Source organism: Natrix helvetica (genome assembly GCF_964273705.1).
Source record: "Natrix helvetica genome assembly, chromosome: 5".
NCBI lineage: Eukaryota > Metazoa > Chordata > Lepidosauria > Squamata > Natricidae > Natrix > Natrix helvetica.
In genome coordinates, this window is record NC_138551.1 from 45,817,770 (window position 1) to 45,839,737 (window position 21,968).

Consider the following 21,968-nt stretch of genomic DNA (forward strand, 5'->3'; position numbering starts at 1 on the left):
CTGGCTCCATTGTCCCTGGGCTATCTGATCCTGCAGGTGGGCACCCCACCCGAACAGGCTAGCATCCGTGGTCACCGTCACCCGGTCTGGCGTTCTGAAGACTTCGCCCTTTGCAATTGCGGGGGACGTCCACCAGATCAGTGAGCGGGAGACTTCTGCTGGGAGGAGGACCTTGATCTGGGAACAGCTCCTGCGCCTTCACTGGAAAGGCAAAAGGAACCATTGTAGGTCTCTGGTGTGGAGGCGCGCCCACGGAACAATGCCAATAGCAGAGACCATGTTGCCTAGCAGTTTGGACAAGGTGGTTAAGGACACCCTACCTCCCGAGGCCACCTGTATAGCTAGCCATCTCAGGGAGATCTGTCTCTCCGATGACAGAAAAACCTTGCCTTCCTCTGAATCTATCAGAGCCCCTAGGTGGATTAGCTTAGTGGAGGGGTGAAGGTGGCTCTTGGCCAGGTTTACGGAGAACCCATGGTCCCTTAGTGCTGCCATGGTGGTATCTAGATCCCTTAGAGCCCCCTCAAAGGAGGATGAATATATCAGCAGGTCACCCGGTAGCATTGGATCCTGACTGGGACCTGTCTCAGATGGGCTGCCAGGGCAGCCATTACCTTGGTGAACACCCGGGGGGCAGATGACAACCCGAAGGGCAAGGCTCGGTATTGGAAATGCTGCCCTAGGTAACAGAACCTGAGGTACCTCCGGTGTCCCTGCAGGATTGGAATGTGTAGGTAGGCCTCTGTGAGGTCTATGGAAGTGAGGAGCTCTCCCTGCCTAATCCCCTCCAGGATGGAGTGGAGTGAATGCATTTTGAACCTTCTATAGCGGGTGAAGCGGTTTAACCGCTTCAGGTCCAGAATAGCTCTCCAGCCCTCTGAAGCCTTGGGAATTACGAACAGGATTGAGTAATACCCCTGACCTTGCTGTTCTAGGGGCACTGGCTGGATGGCTCGGATATCCAGCAGGTGCTGTATGGCCTCCTGCATCAATAACCTCCTGGCCGGGTTATAGGAACCGGGCAGATCCGGAAGAATCCTGGGGGGCTGGAAAGGAACTCCAGTGCCAGCCCGTGTCTGATGGTGTTGTACCCACCTATCAGAGGAGGAGCAGTCCCAGCAATCCGCGAAGTACGCTAAGCGCCTCCCAACGGGAGGTGAATCTGATCTGGCCTTAAGTGTTTGCGGAAGGAGCACCCCCCTCCGCCTCCTTGAAAGGGCCGCTTCTGTTGTTTGCCTTTCTGTGGCCTATCCGGGTATCTTTGCCTGGCAGCGAAGCCCCCTGGTACTGCCTGTTCCCTGAGTACCCTACCTCCAGTCCCTTGAATGAGTCCTGACCATGGAAGGAAGTCCCAAAGTCCTGTCCCCAGTAGTATAACCATCTGGGGTAAGGCGTCGCTCTGAACTGAGCCTTCTTTGCAGCCGTGGGAAGCACCTTCCGCTTATCCTTGTTCTCTATGAGGTACGGGTCCAGTGCTGTCCCGAAGACAGTATCTCATGTAAAGGAAGCTGACGCCAGGCGCCACTTGTGTCGTACCTCGGCCTGCCACTGCCTCAGCCACAGCAGTCTATGGGATGCGACGGTAGAAGCGATCGCTCTGGAGGCTAACTTGGCTGCGGACAAGGTGGCGTCCGCCGAAAACTGGATAGCTGCCACCAGTTTGTTGATATCCTGGTGCACTCTGATCTCGGTGATGGGAGTCTGCTGCTGCAGCTCCTGTGGCCAAAGTAAGGAAGTCCGGTTGAAGAAGGGGGCAGTGGTGGCCGCCTTCACCGCCCAGGCTGCTGCTTGATGCCCCTTTTGGAGGGTGAGATCAGCCTTCCTGTCCTCCAACTTCAGAGCCTCTTCTGGTTCCCCTGGGAGGTTAGTTGGGGTGTGCAGTGCCCGTACTGGCTCATTGATGGAGGGCTGACAGCACCCCAGCCATGTCCTTATCCACATTGAAAAAGATCTTGTCTGTGGATGTGGGCGTAGGCCCCGCTGTGGGCTGCCCACTGGCACTTGACTGACTCCAGGAAGGCCTTGGGGGTTGGCACTGTGTCAGTCTCAATGGCCATCTCATCAAAGATGGTTTCTGACGAAAACTCCTGGAACTGAGTTGGTGCCTCTGTCGTTCTGTTGCCAAGCTTGGCTGCTGCCTTGGCTTTGAACAGGAACCGACTTGTACAATGAAGGCTGGAACTACCCGGTGAAGGCCGGCTTAGGAGGGGGCATGCCTTCGTCCTCGGAAAGCTTATCTTCCCTGACCTCCCCCTCCTCGCAATCCAGGTCGCTGTCCTCCTGCGATGAGACTGAGGAACTGGAGATGTCCTCCTCCTGGTCTACCAGGCCTTCTGGTGCCCTGGGGGATGGTGCCACCTGGGTTTGCGCTTGTGGCTGCTGGAAGGCCGCTGTCATACATTGCTGGAAGGCCCGCATCATTAGGTCCTGAAAGTTAGTGACCCCTGGAGGGAGTTGTTGGCTGGGCGCCATGCCCACCTGCGCAGGAGGGGGACCCAGCGGTGGAATTCCCGTGGACAGGGCTGACCCCCGTGAGGCTGTACGTGGGGGGGAATGCCACCCCTGAACAAGACCCCAGAGACCTGAGGTATGGGGATCCTTGCTTGCAATGGGGGTTCCTCCCCTGTGGCTCCGCTGGAGGTAGGGGCTCCAGGGGCCTTCCCCTTCTGCCCCAGGCCTGGGGTGGATTTGTGCCCGCTTGCCTTCTTGTAGAGCTGCTGCAGCCTCTTGTGCCTTCGTGTTTCATACTTGGAGGCTTTGGCAGGCTTGTGACCACCCACTTCCAGCTCTGCCCTGGGGGAAAGGTGCCTTCTCTTTTCCTTAGCCTTTCCTCTCCCCCCCCCCTGGGCAGCCCTTGGGGTGGTCACTAACCCTGGCTGTTCCTCTGCGCTTCTGGCGGGGCTGTTGTCCATCGCTGCAGGTGCTGGACTCCTGCCGGTCTCTTCCTGGTTGCTGGGCGCCACCATCTTGGACCATGTGGTCCCTGCTGGCTTCAAGATGGCGCCTGTGCCAGAAGACGAAAGGCACGGATTTTAAAAAGTTCCCTGAAGCGGCTTTTGATCCAAGGAGCTGCCGCGTGCCTCCCCCGCCGCTCTCTTCCATCCCCTCTGCCTCTCTCTGGCGCTAGGGGATTCGCTCTGCCCGTGGACTCCCTCCAATTAGGTGAGCCACATGGGCGATGGCGCGGGCGCTCTGCGGCGTTTGGGAAGCCACCGTTCGCTGCTCAACCCAGTAGGGAGCAGCGGAGCGCTCCGGTGCCTAGCAGAGCTTCCAGCGGCGGGCTCACCTCCTGGGCGGGGATCCTGCGCTGTCTTCTATTGACGATCACGCTCCCTGGCGTTTGGACACTCCAAAGTTCGCTCTCCAGCGCCTCTGGATCCTACGCGGCAGGGCTTGCCTATGGAAGGCTTGTGCCCTCTGATTCCTGCTTGCCCGGCTGAGATCCTTTTTCTGAGTGATACTTGTCTCACTCAGATGCCTGGGCAGCTTGCCGCCCCCAAGGGGGCTTTTGGCAATTATTTCCTTTCCGCTCTGGGAGCTATTCAGCCCACTGGGGGTCGTTGCTGATTCTTCTTTTCTTCTTTCTTTTATTTTTTTCAATCTTCCTGGAGGTCCAGGATGGCAAACCGTTCAGTTGAGGACTGAGTCGATAACTGGGCGGTCCCTGGTGGGCCAGGGGTGTGTCCCAAGAACTTATCTGACTCAGTCCAATCAGCTGGAGGATAAGGTCAACCCATCCTGGATACTCCTCCCCCCTCACTATGGAGAAAGGGAAGGGTTAGGATTATCAAATTTGAAAATGTATTTTAAAGCTTGGTGTTTAGCTTGGATAAGAGACTGAGTGACTTTGAGAAATAGACTGAAATTAGAAGGATATGACTTAATCATGCCATACATAATTTGTATGGCATGATTATCTGTGATGAGATAAATCTTGCCCTTCTAGCAGTTCGAAAACATGCAAATGATAGTAAACAAATAGGTACAACTTTGGTGGAAAGGTAACAGTGTTCATGTTGGCCACATAAACATGGAAATGTCTTCGGACAACACTGGCTCTCTTGGCTAAGAAATGGAGATGAGCACCACTCTCTAGTCAGAAATGACTGGACAGGGGAAACCCTTACCTTTATGATAAAGTCAAGGTGGATGTGGATTTTAAAAACCATTTTATTAGAGATCCCAGATTGAGAATGTGGGATAGGTATAAGGCAAAACTGTCTCCTAAAATCCCTTTATGGTTGTCACTCTAAGAAGCATTTCTCAGAAGGAAAATAATAGTTAAACAAAAATGGCTAACCTATGCCCGTGGTGGTGAACCTATGGCACGTGTGTTGGAAATGGCACACAGAGCCATCCCACCCAGGACGCATGGCCTCGCTGGCTCCTCATCCATGTTCCTGTGCATGCACATACGTGTGCAGGACCATCGAAACCCAGAAGAGCAGCCTTCCGGCGCACATGTGCACGACAGCACCTGAACTTCCGGGTTTCTGTCGCACGCATGTGAGACAGCCACCTGTTCGTCAAGCGCGCACCCATGCCAGAAACCGGAGGTTCGGGTGCCAGCAAGCACATGCGTGCCAGAATGCTGCTCTTCCAGGTTTTGGCACTCTCGAGTGCTGTGCATTCCAGGCGAGGCTGTGCATTCCAGGCGAGGTGGTTCTGCTTGCCATTTCCGGCATGTAGGTCAGCACACAGTGACAGAAAAGGTTAGCCATCACTACCTATGCTGATTTGCTGAACTTTTCTTAAGGAGAATTTAACTTAAAAATAAGATAAAACTTGCAAGTTACATTTTACTTGCAGTAAGTTTTCCTGCATTCAACTAATGGAAATATTTAGGTTGGGACTTAACTGCAACACATTTTGACCTAGACCAGTAATGGCGAAACTTTTTGGCATCGTGTGCAAAAGCGGGGGGAAGGCAGGGGGGTCGTGGGCATGCATGCCACACCCATAATCCTATGTGTGCAGACCCCCATGCGCATGCAACTACCACCCCCGCACATGAGCGTGCCACCCCCACCCTCCCCCCTACTTTTGGTGCGTGACGGTCCCGTTTTTTAACTCTTCCCAGGCTCCAGTCCAGAGGATTTCTAGGAGCCTGGGGAGGGTGAAAATGCCCCCCCGCTCCCCCAAAGGCCCTCCGGAGGCTTCCAGTCCCTTCCACTCACACCCGCAGAACCTGCCACTCCCTGCCGCCTTCAGAGGCCATGGAGGCAACCACTACTCTTGGTGGGGCAGCCGTGCTCATGCGGTCCTGGCCTAAAGCCTCATGACCCTCCCGCCCAGCCAACCACGGCTGACCTGCACTGGGAGCCACCTTGTAGCCCCGGCGGTCTCCCTGGTGGCAGGTGGGCGGTTGCAGGTGCAATGCCCCCAATGCCCAGCACCTTCCACTGGTGCAGAAAGGGTGTGCGGTGGAGAAACAGGTTCCCCAGAGAGGGGGGAAATGAGAGAGATCGGCCCGGCGGGGTGTGTTTCCCCTGTTTGACATGGGAGCAGCGCTGGGATGAGGCGCTTCACCGGCCATTTTCATTGTGAAGGAGGAAATCTCCCTCCGTGGACTTGAGGGGAGAGAAAGCCTCCTTTTCCCCCCTTCTCAAATTGCAGTGTGTGTGGCGAGAGAGAGTACGCGTGGGAGAGTGGTGCCTCTGAACATGTCGCTGGCTATCCGGAGAGACCAATCCACCCCGAACCCTAATCGTAGCCGCAGCCCGGCAGGCACTCTCTCTCTCTGGCTCCCTTGGATTGTATATTTCTTCTCTCAAACACTGCGGTTACCCACGTATCAGCCACACACGAAGCGCTGGCCGCAGCAGCAAGAAACTGAGCTTGGAGAACGAATTGGAGGTGGCATGCGCTCTTCCTCCCTCCCTCTCTCTCCAGGCATGCTGCAATTTGAGAAGGGGGAAAAGGGGGCTTTCTTTCCCCTCAAGTCGATGGAGGGAGCAGCGCTGGACTGAGGCGTCCCATCAGCCATTTTGATTCTAAAGGAAATCTCCCTCCATGGACTTAAGAGGGACTGTGTGTGCTCACTCTCGCCTCCCCGAATGGCTTTTCTGGAAGAGCTCCCAATGGGGGAGATGGGGTTCCCTCCTCCTGGAGCCCATTATGAAGGAGAAGCCCTGGCAGCCACGATGGGGAGGAGAAATATGTGCTGGGCGATTGCTGCTCTCCCCCCCACCCCCCGGCAGCTCGCCTGTCTCTTTAAATCGTGCCTTTTTGCCTAAAGGGCTGGAGCGGGACAAAGCAATTGGGAAAGGGTGTGTGTGTGTGTGTGTGTGTGTGAGAGAGAGAGAGAGAGAGAGAGAGACAGACAGACAGACAGACAGACGGTGGGGGGAGAATAAGACGAGGAAGAACTGAGGCATTTTGGCTCGTTCTCACCTCCCGGACTCTGTGTCCCTCCGCCCAGCTGGGCTTCATGGGTGCACTGCTCCTGGGCTCATCAGACTCTGGACAGACATCAGATTCCCATCCTCCAGCACCAGTTCAGGGAGGAAAAGGCAGGGCATCCCAACACAGAAACTTCTGCTATCTGGGAGGTGAGAGTGAGCCGAGAAGCCTCTATTCTTCCTCCTTCTTTCCCCCACCCCGAAACACACACACACCTTTCCCAATTGCTTTCTACTGAGGATGAGGTTATTTCAGGGGGAGACAAAGAGGCGTGAATTAAAGAGAGACATGCAAGCCAGGGTGGGAGAGACTATTTCATGCAGCTTTTTAGCCCTGCAAATGGCGAGAAACGGCACCCTCACAGGTCAGCTGCTCTTGGGCTGGCAGGGGGTTGGGGTTCACAAGCTACCCCACCAAGAAAAGTGGTTGCCTCCAAAGGCGGCGGGGTGCAGCTGCTGTGGATAAAAGGTGCTGGACATCAGGACCGCCGTGGTCTGCAACAGCGCTGAGAAAGCTGCAAGCCTAAAGGCGCCCTCGTTCCTACGTGCAAGCCGGGATCTCCTCACCCCCTCGGCTGCTGCTTTACCCCTCCTGTGACTCCTGCCCAGCTCTCTCTCTTCTATCTCCCCTTCGCCTCCCCACACTTGTTTACTCGTCCCAGAGAGCTTGGACTACGCCTCCCTCCGACCCCACCGGCGTCGCTCCTGAGCAAACTCCCTCCAATGCCGTGGCTGTTGCAAAGCACAATCCAACATGCAAACTGGAAGTCTGTTCCTGTTTTTTGCCCTCCGGAGGCAGGCGAAAAATGGCCAAAACTGAAGGCCAAAGTCAGCTGGCTAGTGCGCATGCACACTGGAGCTGACAGGGCAACACCTTGCGTGCCCTAAGAAATGGCTTCATGTGCCACCTATGGCACATGCGCTTAATAATAATAATAATAATAATAAATTTGAATTTATTAGCCGCTCCCTCTCCAGACAGGACTCGGGGCGGCGTACAATAAAACATATAAAACATAAAACATATGTGCAAACACATAAACATCCAAATACACACATATACAAAGACATACATGCACGGAGGAGGTAACAAATTACATCACATTTAGACAATTAAAAGTCACCATTAAAATACCCCATTAGTAATACCACAATTTAAAATTTAAAAGGACTGTCAGGAGGAATAAGAAAAAATTTACGGCTGAGCCAGGCCAGATAATTGAAAGAGGTGGGTCTTCAGCTGTACACGGAAGGAGCGGAGATCGGAAGTAATCCTGATGTCACGGGGGAGGTCATTCCACAGGGCTGGGCCCATCACAGAGAAGGCTCTGCTCCTGGGTGTCGCCCCCCGACACTGTTTAGCGGACGGCACCCGAAGAAGTCCCTCTCTGTGTGAGCGGATTGGTCGTAGGGATATATGGGGCAGGATGCAATCCTGCATGTAACTAGGTCCTGTGCCATGAAGCGCTTTAAAGATCATAATCAAAACCTTGAAACGCACTCGGTAGACTACAGGAAGCCAGTGCAGCTCGCGCAGGAGAGGTGTTACAGGGGAGTATCTAGTCCTCCCCATAATCACCCGCGCGGCCGCGTTCTGGACCAACTGCAGTCTCCGAGTGCATCTCAAGGGAAGCCCCATGTAGAGAGCATTGCAGTAGTCCAGGCGAGACGTCACCAGCGCATGGGTGACTGTGCGTAGGGCATCCCGGTCCAATAAGGGGCACAATTGGCGCATCAGGCGAACCTGATGGAACGCCCCCCTTGCCACGGCTGTTACATGGTCATCCATGGACAGCCGGGCATCCAGGAGGACGCCCAAATTGCGCACCCGTTCCATGGGGGCCAGTTGCTCGCCCCCAATGGCCAGAGATGGAAGCAACTGGTTGAACCGGGAGGCCGGAAGCCACAGCCACTCCGTCTTGGAAGGGTTGAGTTTTAGTCGGTTGCTTGTAGTGTCAGAAACAGCTAAATTGTTCTGGGATATATTCACTGTTTGCTCCTTAGTTGAGACTACTCAACTAAGTCAAATAAGATATATTGGCTGAGATCATATGTGTATATCACATCTTACACAAGACACAAGAACAATGCTCTGGCTAGTAGCAATCCCAAGGTAAGACAAAACCTCATCACTTGAAAGCGTTTAATATTGTTTCCTTTAAGGATTCTTGCTTTGGTAAATACAGATATTTTCATGGGTTAAATTTAAAAGAAGGCAGGTTGATGGAATAAATATAGGATGCTGATAAAATGAAGAAGTAATGTGCATTACTGGGCTTCAGTTTATATACAAGTGTCTAATCATATTGCAATGTTAAATGAAAGTGCAAAGAGTAGAGTTTTATAATTAACTCTCTAGGCTTGGGGGTATTCTGTGCATGTTCCTGTGTCTCTGAAGCTATTCAGGATGCCTTTAGAAGTAAATCTTAATATTCAAAGACAATTTGAATCAACAGGATATAATGGCATAGTGTATATGTACATATAAGCAAATTCAGTAAATTAACTACATTATGTCCCCCCCCCCCCCAAAAAAAAAGTTGTTTATGCTGGAGTGGCTGTCCATTGCAAATGGTCCTTGCTTAGCAACTCCATTTGGGACCAGCAGTTCCAACCAAGACCGGCTAAGTGGAAAATTATATCACCATGATGGGCTTACAATCTTATTTCCCCTTTAGTTAAGCGAAGTGATATAGTTGCTAAGCTAAAAAATAATGTCACTTCTGCCTTCTGTATTAACTCTGCTTATTATAAGCCAGCTGCACAGCAGATAAATAGCAACCACGTGATTATGGGATATTGCAATGGTTGCAAAAGCAAGGACTGACTGCAAAGTTATTTTTTTGACACAGTTGTAACTTCAAATGGTTACTGCACAAGGCAATCAATAAACAATTATCTGTATATCTTTTTGAGTTTTTAACAAAATTGGGGTTTTTTAACAAAGCAAAGGCTAGCATGTTATGTTATTTGGTTATCTTTTCATGTTTACTGCACCCTATGCATTTCCTTCTATCCAATTATTTCTGGTAGTTTCAGAACACAATTTCAAATTCAAAGGGTTATGGCCAATTTAATTAAAGTGCACTGTACAATCTGAGGTGTTGTATAATCTCTCCATATTGTTCTACATTCCTGGTAAACTCCATAAAACATGTTTGAACTTGTTACTTTGGCCTTTTTCCTGCAAATTTTCTGCTGTTTTGGGGCTTAAAGTGTTTTTAAAAATCCCCTAATCTGTGTTGGAAGTACATACATACATACATACATACATACATACATACATACATACACACACACACACACACATACACACACACATACTCATTGCTTATGCATGTTTCAGGATGCGGGTAACCAACTAGAGAATTTTTTTGTGTTTCTCTAGCAAGGCCTTTCTCTTGGACAGCAGGACTTAAATGTTGTTTTCTTTTGCTAATGTTCTCATTCTGTCAATGCCAGTTTGTGGAAAAACAAAGAAGCTATGCAAAATCTGTGTGTTGAACACAAAGAAAGTACTGGGGAAAAATATTCTGTGTTGCTGACTTTGGGCTAACCTAAAATCATTTTTTCCTGAAATCCCATTTTTGTCAGTCTAAGATTCATTTTCTGCCTGTGGGACTTTCAAATAGCTTGTCCTAGGGGAATTCTATGAAATGAGATCAGCCTTTGCATCTTAGAAGACCCAATTTTTCATATTCTTTTCAGCTAACATTTCTCCAAGAGCAAAAGAAAGATACCAGGCTTCCAGTATAGGAAACAAATTGTTGCTTCAATATAGTTTCTCTAATAACAATAAACTCTTTAGCTTGTTTCTCTGCAAATCAATTCTAATGGCTGACTGCTGTTGGATGGCGGAGGATGAAATCAAACCTACATTACTCCAAAATGGGATACCGCCAAGCTCAGTTTTCTTCCATTTTTCTCTTCCAGTTAAACCCAATGAAAGAAAGCAACAGTTCAGGATGAGGCATTATAAATATGCAGAAGGCACCCAGCTGTATATCTCTACCCATATATAGAATCATGATATAAAATAAGTGGTCATATAAGTTCTGTAAATAAAAAATATATGAACACAATAATACAGCCCACCAACTACCTAAAGTCCAACTGATATTTCACTGTTGCTTCTTCAAGTTACTTATTTAATAAGACTTACAGTAATAAACACAGGCAATCAAAATGCTGTTTCAAATGACACACCTTCTCACTCATAATGTTCTCATTGTAGCACATGCATCCACAGTGATCAAAGTGATTTGCTATAACTTCTATTCTACCAAATTTTAATCTATAAAAGAAAACAACTCTTTCAATAAACAAATATTAACCTTAAAACTCCTTTGTTAAAAGTGGATCCCAGATCTGATTAAGGATTTGGTTCAATATCTTGAGTTGTAACCTATATGGCTAAAATGTAATATTCCACACACAAAACTAATACCCTCTTGGTTCTATAATGATTCCCCAGTTTAAACAACAGTGGGATTCAATGATTCAGGCAAAAAAGCAAAAAGAAAAGTAGGATTATTTACATCAACTGTGGTATCTATATAGTGAGAGAGTTAAAGAGCAACATGTGATCTTTCTCAGCCACAAATAGATACCAGAAAGGTCTCCCCTGCTGTTTCATTGTATAAGACCTTTTCCTTATTATAAAAAAGCCCCTCTAAAAAAATATCCTTTCTCTGTTCTAAGGCTGGGGCCTTTTGACTCTGTAACTACTGAATTGCTATTCAGTCCTTCCTCTCATTAGCCTTTTCTCTGCAAGAACCAAGGTATCTATAAAAGCTGACTAGTTAGAAATATACCATAGTATACAGATGGCTTTTTACCAGATGCGATCACTCAGATGTCAAGTACTACGAAATCCCATCCATTTTAGGTCTTAAAAACTGTTGCTCAATCTCATTTATTTGAATTTGCTATAGAACATTTCTGTTACAAGTAGAGATCCTTTAAACCTTACAGCTCTGCCAAGGAACACTTATGATTTATTTTCTGAAAATGAAATATACTTATCTGACAAAATTAACTATGTTGGACAACTATAAATGACAGTCAGTTTGGTGTACTGGTTAAGATGCTGGTCTAGAAAGCAAGAAACTGTCAACTATAATTTCTAGGTCTGCCTTAAGCATGAGAGCCAGCTTGACAACACTGAATCAGTCATTATCTCTCAGTCCATCCCAACTCATAGGGTGGTTGTTGTAGGGAAAATAGGAGGCAGAAGTATTAGGTATGTTCACCTCCTTGAGTTATATATAAAAAGGGGGATAAAATTATCATTAATGGTAGTATTTAATATCTTTATTAAAACAGGAAGCATTTAGAAATCAATATTACATCAACCAGGCTAGTAGCCTATGTATTGTTTAAACCAGGCATATCAACCTGCAACCCATAGGCCAAATAAGACCCTAGACGCCTAGTAAAATGCCTCACAAGATAATAAAAATTATAATAAATAAAGGTTATATTATGTACATTAAATATGTTATATATTTTATACGTGGCTTGGGATTGTGGCTTCCCTATAGCCTTGTGGCTTTGAACCAGGCTACCTGGCTGCATATTAATGCTGAGCTGTACCTCAGTGGTTTTGTGCAGTTCCAGAGCCAAAGTATGCCAAGAAGCACCTTGGCCACTTTGTGGCAAGCAATCCCAGAGAGTGTAAGTGTGGGGCTTGGAGGTACCAATCCCAGAATGGCTTGGGGTAGGGTTCCCAGCTAACAATCAATAGAATTCAGTTAACCCCAATGAGGAGTGGCAGAATTGCTGTTTGTAAGTGATGAGGTCACATGACATTGTGCTTTACAACAACATGGTTTAGTGAATGATATCCCAATCTCAATTATGGGTGTAAATAAAGAACTACTTATATAATCCAAATAAAGCAGTTAATATAATTTCCCTCAGCAAGGAAAAATTTCCCTAAGCAAAAACAGCTGAGTCACACTTTATTTTATGACCGTTTTTTTGTCATGGATGTTAAGCAAATCAGATGTTTAGTGAATCATGCTGTCGTTAACAGAACCCAGCTTTCACCACTGACTTTAATTGTTGCAAATCAGTTAAGTAGGTAGAAAATGGAAATCATATGACTCCAGGACACTGCAACCATAATAAATATTTGCTGGTTGCCAAGTGCCCACATTTTTATTATGACCATGGCAATGCTAAGACAATTTAAATGCAAGGAGTAATCATAAATCACTTTTCAGTGCTGTTGTAACTTCTAACAATCTCTAAACAAATGGTTGTAAGTCATGGATTTTTCTTTTTAGAAATGGAAAATTGAACCTGGGATTAAATTTGAGATTGTTATGAGCAGATCATAGCTTTGCTACTGAGCCATGTCAGCCCCTGCCCAAAAAACCCATTAAAATGAAGGAACAGCGGACTTGAATTATGCACAATAATCTATTTATATCCTATTCTATGGTTCACAGCTAATGGCAATTTTGCACTAAGAGTTAACAAATCTGTTTTCTAAATGTTCACATATTATTTGAAATGGCAGGTGTGGAAAAGCCTAGTCTGCAATCTGTAAAAGAATTATGATGAAATAAATGTAGAGAGGCAGTGCAAATTTATTTAAAAGTAAGCTCCACTATGGCTTCAAAATAACAGCTTGATCTAAAAAATATCTTCAGCAAGAGCAAGCTATACTGAAATGAAGAGACGTCTAATTTTCCCACTAATATAAAAGTCACCTAGTATTCAGATACACTTTAAAACTAGAACATGGGTCTCCTATAAACTAGAACGAAAACTTCGTAACATATTTACAAAATTGGAGATTATTTTAATTATTTACTGTCACTTAATTACTCCATTAACTAACCATTGTTATTTTCCAGAGGTATATTTTTCATACCTTTCACTTTACAAAGAAAATGTTTATTTTCAAAATAGAAGGATTTTTCAATTTCTCAGTAGTTAAAAAATAGTATAGCAGTCTTAAATGTAATATCACCTTATATGGATTTATGAGCCACTACAGCTTAACCTGAACCACTTTCTCCAAATCAGGATTCATTTTCAGTCTAGTCTAGTCTAGAGCCAGGATACATAAAAATCAACATTTTTTAAAAAAAAATATTTTAAAAAATCTGTTTTTATATTTATAATTGTTGGGTTTTGGGGAGTTTTATCTTGCTGCAAGATGCTCAAAGTCACTTTGAACTGTGAGATGGGCAACAACTTTCATATAGATACACAGCATTACCAGCATTCAGATCACTTGTGGAATATAAAGCAAGCATTTTTAAAGTTATAATGAATGGACATTAATTTAACTGAAGAAAGGAACAATTTGATATCTGAGTGCAGTTTGAATTTGATTCCCCCTATTCTCCCACCACTACATAACATATAGCTCACATTTTGAATTTAACATATAAAATTGCTAAACTCTCTAGATGACTGTAATATACATCTGGAAAATTGTTGTATACTATTTGTTCTGCTTTTAGAATTGATGAAGACCCATAAACACAATCGTGAATTCTCTGAACAACTTGAAATATAATTTCATTAAATGATTTTGTAAGATAACCTGTGATTCATTATACTATATGTTATACTCATCAAATCTTCATTGGCTCCTGCCATACATATGCTTTAAGCAACTAAGAATTATAGTACAGCAGGGCAAAGATAGAGAATCTGTGAATTTGCACTCCTGTTTCTATCAATCAGTGTTGCAGCAAAGCAAAGCAAAATTATGCCAACGTCTGGTAAAAGGAAAGGGAGCTTGCATTAGCATTTTGTGTCCTAAAATATACTATTCCATGCAATGTGTTTATGACACATTTGCCAGAAAGACAAATTCATATTTACTTTGTTCTATAAAATGGAAAAGTTAGAAAACACTACTGGAATGATTGTCATGGATGATCACCATACACTAATTGCAAAGATTCCATAGAAATTCACAGAAGTAAATAGCAGTGAAGGAAAAATGGTTGACAACAGAATGGCAACAACCAATTACAGTTGTCCTCAACTTACAACCACATTTGGGACCAGAATTTCCATTGCTAAGCAAGTGGTTGTGAAGTGAGTCACTCCTGATTTTATGACCTTTTTGCCACAATTGTTAAATGAACCACTGTAGCTGTTAAATGAACTTTGCAATGGAAAAATATAGCCCAGTTGCCTTTTGAAAAAGCACCTTTGAGGCAACCATAACTTGCATGTCTGAGAATCTGCATAGACATTTAGCCATACACTTTGGGATGAACACCCTTCAAATGCTGTGGGAGTATGAACGAATTTCCAGAAAACTTGCACTGCAAAGAAATATAATCCTTCTCTCCCCCCCCTCCCCCCCAATCATGTCAGAACTAATCCTTCCATTCAGGATGGGGAGCATCCTGTCAAAACTGATGAAGTTTTTGGGATGAGAAGTGAAATATCTTCTTCCTGAAGGAGGGAAAAACATAGTCCAGTTGCCTTTTGAAAAAGACTTTTGAGACAACCGTGACCTGGATGACTGTGAATCTCCATTATCACTTGCAGTTGTTACGCAAATCCAATTTCCAATCTGGGTCAGTCATCAGGACCAGAGGTTTAGCTTTCCAAGCTCTCGGGTTCTGCTGGAGCCCATTCTCAGAAAATTTATCTCTACCAGAATGTAGACATTCGGATGGAGAGATGTTCCCTGAGAATGGGCTCAAGCATGAGTCCAAAAGCTTGGAAGAGCAAACCTCTGGTCCTGTGACCGACCCAGAATGGATCCTGCAACATTACCTGGAACATATATATTTGTTTTCATTCACCTCCCCCACTGAATTTGCTTGTCAGAAGCCAGCTGGGAAGATTTCAAATGCCATCACATATCCTGGACACTACAACCATCATAAATATATGAAGAACGGTTGCAGGAACTGGGTATGTTTAGCTTAAGAGAAAGAAGGACTAGGGGAGACATGATAACATTGTTCCAATATCTCAGGGGTTGCCACAAAGAAAAGGGAGTCAAACTATTCTCCAAGGCAACTGAGGGTAGAACAAGAAGCAATGGGTGGAAACTAATCAAGGAGAGAAGCAACTTAGAACTGAGGAGAAATTTCCTGACAGTTAGAACAATTAATCAGTGGAACAGCTTGCCTCCAGAAGCTGTGAATGCCCCAACACTGGAAGTCTTTAAGAAGATGTTGGATAGCTATTTGTCTGAAACGGTATAGGGTTTCCTGCCTAGGCAGGGGGTTGGACTAGAAGACCTCCAAGGTCCCTTCCAACTCTACTATTGTATTCTATTATTGTATATGCTAGTTGCCAAACACCCAAATTTTGATCATGTGACCACAGGGATGCTGAACAGGCACAACGTTGAGAACCAGCCACCTTGTTCAATGCCATTATAAGTTTCAATGGTTCCTGAATGAATGGTCATTAACTAAGGAGAACCTATAATCCATAAGAAGCAGTATCTTCAGACCAAAATAACAGATATTAAACTGAATATCTCTTTACTTCCCATCATTGGGAAATTCTATTTATGCATAACTATTTTTTTAATTTAAATGCAGTAGCCCAATTAATATAACATGAAACAATCCATAGTTTATAAATTCTAATGAACAAATTCATATAGCACACCTAAGATAAAATCATACAAATTATACTAGGATTTTGTGCAAAACATGAACTTATACCATACTGGTAATCAATCAAAATCAATCAATCAATCAATATCTCTCTCTCTCTCTCTCTCTCTCTCTCTCTCTCTCTCTCCCCCCCCCCGTGTGTGTGTGTGTGTGTGTGTGTGTGTGTGATCTAGAATTTGCACCTGCTTTTCTTATGCAAGACCTTAAATTATATTCTCCTATAAATACTATGTTTATCATAACTGTATGCTGAGCTTGGATATCATTTTGGATCTTGTACGAAAGCTTACTTTTCATAAAATGACAATTCTTTTGTATAAAAAATTCTTATATCCCAAGACAAAGTATACTGAAACAGAGAATTCAATGTGAAATCAAAACATATTATGGAACTTAATTTTCAACAACTTAACATTTGAGGCTAGAGGCAACTTAAGTCCTTCAAATATATTAGAGAAGTTGCAAACCACAGAAAACCTGACCGCTGATAATGCATAAAGGCATCACAGTCCAAACCATCTGGAAGGAATATGGCCATTTTCTTTTAACTTTTGGCCCCAAATTACATTCATATTAATCCTGCCTTAGAGAAATCATTTACATATAGAAATCTGGAGGGGAAAAGAAATTTAGGAAAATATTTTAACCTATTTCCAAACTTTATAGTTTAGAAAACCCTATACTTTTCCCTCCCTACACAGGTAGACTTCACATACTGACTGCCTTGTGCAACAACTATTCAAAGTTATGAAAAAAACCCTTTGGGATCAAAGCATGTATTTACAATCTTCAGAACTTCCCTCAGGTACTTTATTGCCATTATAATCTTTTATTGTATTGTTAATGTAAGTGATCTGTGTTTCCACATACTCCATATACACAAATGATCTCAAAAAGTATGTGCTATATAAGTTTATTTCATTTCTTATACTGAGTACAATTTTTGCAAGAATGTGGGAGACTATCACTTTTAGTGTAAGAGGAATACAATTTTAATGCCTTGTTTGTTCATGATACTTATAGGTCTCCTAGGAGCCTAACAAAACTTTAAAGAATTGAGTGTTTTAGAAGAGTGGGTAGCAATTCATTTACTGCTAAAAATATTTTATTTAAAAAAATGCCTGCTAAATGTAATAGCCACATGTTTAAACTTAGTACAAATAACTTATTTTTGCAAAGAACAAAGTTTTCAGTTTAAATTTTTCTGTAAATTTTAATTTAGATACTGTGCTATTGCCTTATATTTCCATAGAGGAATTTTGAAAATATTTTTACAGTAATAGAAAGAGTAATACCAATTTTCTATATTACATAAGTCAGAACTTGTCCTTATCTGAACCAAACAATACAACTTTTTCACACAACAGACTAAACTTTAAATTAACTACAACACTAACACTAACAAACTGCATTTTTACATTTTAGCTTCTCATGTTTTATGAATTCAGTAGAAATCTAAGACTTGTCTGCAAAAGTTTAAAGGTTAATATTACATACAGACTTGTCTATACACATATTTCATTTAACTATCAGTTTCATGCTATTGTTTTGCTATATGGTCAAATATCTTTTCTCTCTTTACCCCTCCCACTTTCTCCTGGTTACTTTCTCAGCCTGAATTACTTCTGCTTTCAGAATTTCCTGGATACAAAAGCCACTGCTGAGAATTTTGGGAATTGAAAACTGCATACTTAGATGAGGCTAGAAAAAGTGAATTGGCCAACAAAATAAGTGACTGGGTTACTGATACATATAAAACTGTAAGAATTGCAAATCTAAATTGTATATTAAAAGAATGTATTTTAAAATGGTAATATTGGAATATTACAAAAGGAATATATTCTATAATAACTAACCTTCATTTCTATTTCAGAAAATGAGGAGAGAAAAATGTGCAATGTATTATACTATTAGTGAAAATGTAATACATTCAATGAAATCGAAGTACAACTTTTTGGCACAACTCAAGAAAAAATAATCATTTCGATTCATATGCAAAATTTCTTTTTTAAATGAATTTATTTCAATTGGCATTATAATGATTTTTGCATCTTCAACACTAATAATTAGTAAACACGATAGATCTTTCTTAGCCACCTCTATTGATATCAAAGGAATACTGATATTAAGCCTGTAAGTGGTTTTACAACTTTCTTAAATGTGTATTGACTGTCCAGTATGGAGTCCTAGAATTCCTGGTTGTCTCAACCTAAAATAAGTTCAAAATCAACCGAGCACTATATTAAAAACAATTCAGAAACTTCAGCTCAATACTATATGTCACCACCACACTTCTAGAAAGATGTAAAGCCAGTAATACAGTTTCCCCGAAAATAAGACCTCCCCAGATAAGCCCAATTGGGCTTTTGAGCGCATGAGCTAAAATAAACCCTCCTTTGAAAATAAGCCCTCCCTGAAAATATTACAACACAGCAGTCATGAGGTGACAACACTCTCCACCTCCTGCACCTCAAAAATAATAAGACCTCCCCCCAAAAAAAGGCCAAGTGCTTATTTCGGGGGTCAAAAGAAAATAAGACCCTATCTTATTTTCAGGAAAGCATGATATATATCCTTGGACTTCTCGGTCCTTGCTGTATGTCAACTCCCATCATCTATGGCTATAAACTACTATATATTTTTGTAGTTTAAAAATACAGGTGACTTACAACTTTTTCTTCAGTGACTGTTCAGTTACAATGGCACTGAAAAAAGTGACTATTTTTCACACTTACAACTATTGCAGCATTGCCCATGACCATGTGATCAAAATTCAGATGCTTGGCAACTGGCATGTATTTATAACAGGTGTGATTTACCAATACAGTGTGTGTGTGTGTGTGTGAAAGAGAGAGAGAGAGAGAATCTTTAATGCTTAAAGCAGTTTTCAATTAAATAATTTGAAGAATTGCCTGCATCTAAGGGATTCTGTCTAGACCTTAAAATCAATTTCAAAGAACCTTCTCTCTTTTAATAGCAGCTTCTTTATTCCTAGAATATTTTCCCCAGGCATAGAATTATTTTCCCAAGGATCTATAATAAACCCATTCTTTACAGGACAATTTTAAACTGAGAACCAAAGCTTGTTTGCTTTATTTAGAATTTTCCTAAAAGGTTTTATGTTAACAGTTAATGATCCTTTCAGTTCAAATTTTTATAGCTATTTTAATGTTTTTAAAATTATCAAATATAAGCCACTTTATGAAGACTTTGTTGTCACAAATAGGATATTTTAACAAGCAAATAGCATGATCCTATGGCTACCTACTTGCAAATTAATCTTATTAATAAAAAATCTCCAATGCTACTGAGATAGCATATAAATAAATTATATTTTACATTATCGACAAATCCTAAGAAAATAACTAAGTTAATCATATTGAGTTCAATGACTTATTTTCCTAAGACAGTGGTGCAACACTAAATATATTTTTGCAAACGTATTACCCATTCATAATATAAATTATCCATCATGTATCCTTGAAAAGTCATCACACCATAACATGGGAAGTTAGAATTTATTATTCCAAAGTAAAAGGCTATTCTTCCAAGAAAATTAAGTCAACTTGAACAAAATTATTCCAATTATTCCAGTTATTGTGTAAACAATTTGCATTTTATTACTATTTGGGCACATAGTATTTGTTTTAATAGCTGTTACATGACTCTAATGGAACAAGAAGAAATGTATACATTCTTATGCTTTTCAGTGTAATCTCACTAATTGCTATTCACAATAATACTGTTACAAGCAATGTGTTTTTCAAAAATACTGAGCTATTAACAGTATTTAACAATTTAGTCTGGAAAAAAAATCACTTAAATCAACTTTTTTTGTCAAAACTGGAAATCTTAGCCAGATGATGTGAATAACTTGAAGAAAATAACTTCACTATCTTCTAAACTCATAAACTACAATAAAGGTAATCCAAAAACTGTTTATCAAAATAATTTCAGTCAATATCGATATATTTATCTACCAATACTGTATCTGATTAAAACATGAATAAGAATGTTTCTTGAATCATAATTCCGGTTTAATCTCAGCCAGGGCCATGCTGTTAATGTGAAAGTTTGTCTTGTGTACACACTAGCATTAAAAAAAATGTTTCTTTAGAGTATATATCCAAGACCTCGAAAACAAAGTTTCTTCAATCAGCTTCTTGTCCCATCAGCTTTTCCAAGTCTTGTGCAATATTAAAAATGGTATCCTGTACTTATCACTGAAGTTAAGGGATAGAATTATTTTTCTTCCTATAACTTGTATTGCTGCTGTTGATAGGATTCATTTATTCTCGTTATCTCATTATCATTCATTTGCTCTCTTTGCTACTGTGCCTGTACGAGAATCTAAGCACATTATTAAGTCAAAAAGAGCCACATATGAAAGCCCTAAGCGCAAAAGTTCAGACACTTTTTGTCACGGCCACTGAGCAAGGACTCATTTCTCATTCAGGAACTCTTAACTTTGCTAGGATCAGCCCCACTGCCTGATACAAGGATTTGTCCCTTAAAGCATTTAAAAACGAATACCTCCCATCTTTCCCCCCAGACCCAACGAGCCACAATCCCATCGGGGAGCTACTACTTCCAAACTCAAATCCTCAATCTTAACATTTTAGGTAACTCGTCAAATACCGTCAGCCAGCTCCCCCCCCCCTCCAAAGGGCCACCGCCACCCCCGAATGGCCTCCCACTTTCTGCCTTTTCCCCGGCACGGTGATGCTTTCCCGTTCCTGGCCACAAGAAATGGAGCCGTCGGTTTATTTGATCGCCCCCGAGCACCCCACTATTTGGTAACCCCTCCTTCCCGAGTCCTCCTTCCCGCCACCGCCAACGCTACATAAGGCGGGGAGGGAGCGAAGATGGCACGGGAGTCCCTTTCGCTCAGCGCCGCCGCCCGGCCAAGACGAAGCAAGAAATGAACACTCGAGCGAAGGCAGGCCCTGCATGGGGGCGGGCACACAGCAGCGGGCTCCCGGCCCAGAAGAGGTGCCGCCAGGGCCAGCGAGGCGAGGCAGCCCGCGGGGCCGCCGCCCTTCCATTGTCGCCCGGGTCCGCGGGGAAGTAAAAGGGCAGGGCCAGGGAGGGAACGGAGCTGCCGAGGAGCGGTTTCCTCCGGCGAGAGACGCCCGGCCGACCGTTCCCTCCCTCCACCTCTGACTCCCGCCCGCTGGCCCGGCTCGAGTGTGTGAACAAGGGAGCGAGCGAGCGAGAGTGAGTGAGGGCCCGCTGCCCCCGCCCCTCACGCCTCCATCTTGGATCTCAGCCTCGGAGCCCTCCCCCTCCCTCCGCCCGCGCTAACTCTTTTACCTCAGCTGAGGCAGCGCCCCCGGGAATCCTACGGTGCCACGGGAGATGGGTCCAGGCGGGCCGGGGCCAAGCCGGGCCGGAACGAACAGGCGGTGGTGCTGGGGGCCGCACCTCAGTAGAGCTGCAATCCTAAACCGCCATCTGGCGGCATTTCCTACCCGCCAATGGCGCAGCCGCCGCCACCGCCAACCAAACCCAGCGCGCCTCCTGCCGACCGCGTCCAAATATTACATACCGGAGCCCCGCCCGTCACTAAAGGCGCCCAAAACAGCTTTCGCGCGAAAATAGACGCGCAAGCGCAATTCTTTTCTGTCCCCAAGCACTCACCGTACACCTTTTATCTGCGCGCGCAACAACTCGACCTCTGGACGGAAGTGGTTTACGTGACACTTCCGTTCTTCCAGGGGTAGCTTTTTGTTTCGCCATTTTTTGTTGTTGTTGACTTTTGGGTAAATGACGCGCGAGTGAAAGCTTTCCCTTGTAATTTTTATGCTGCCTTGTCATTCACTAGGTCAACCGCAGAGGGGGCTATAAGCTTGATGACCCCAAAAACAGAAGATAACTTTAAATGTTATAATGTAACTTTCAGTTCAGGAATACGAAGTGCTTATTTAAAAAGTAGGTTGCTTTTAAT

At 43.8% G+C, this 21,968-nt stretch overlaps 1 protein-coding gene across 3 annotated transcripts in view; it reads right to left on the bottom strand.

The window, feature by feature from the left end:
- STAG1 (STAG1 cohesin complex component) overlaps positions 1–21,685 on the bottom strand; it is a 219,827-nt gene extending 198,142 nt beyond the window's left edge. Inside the window, exon 1 of one of the 3 annotated variants that reach the window (XM_081955375.1) lies at positions 21,662–21,685. The gene's annotated coding sequence lies outside the window, so the exon portion shown is untranslated. Of the gene's footprint in view, positions 1–21,334; positions 21,542–21,569; positions 21,593–21,661 lie in introns of those variants that run through there. The other 2 variants (XM_081955376.1, XM_081955374.1) reach the window with 2 other exon arrangements.
- Between the last annotated feature and the right edge of the window lie 283 nt (positions 21,686–21,968).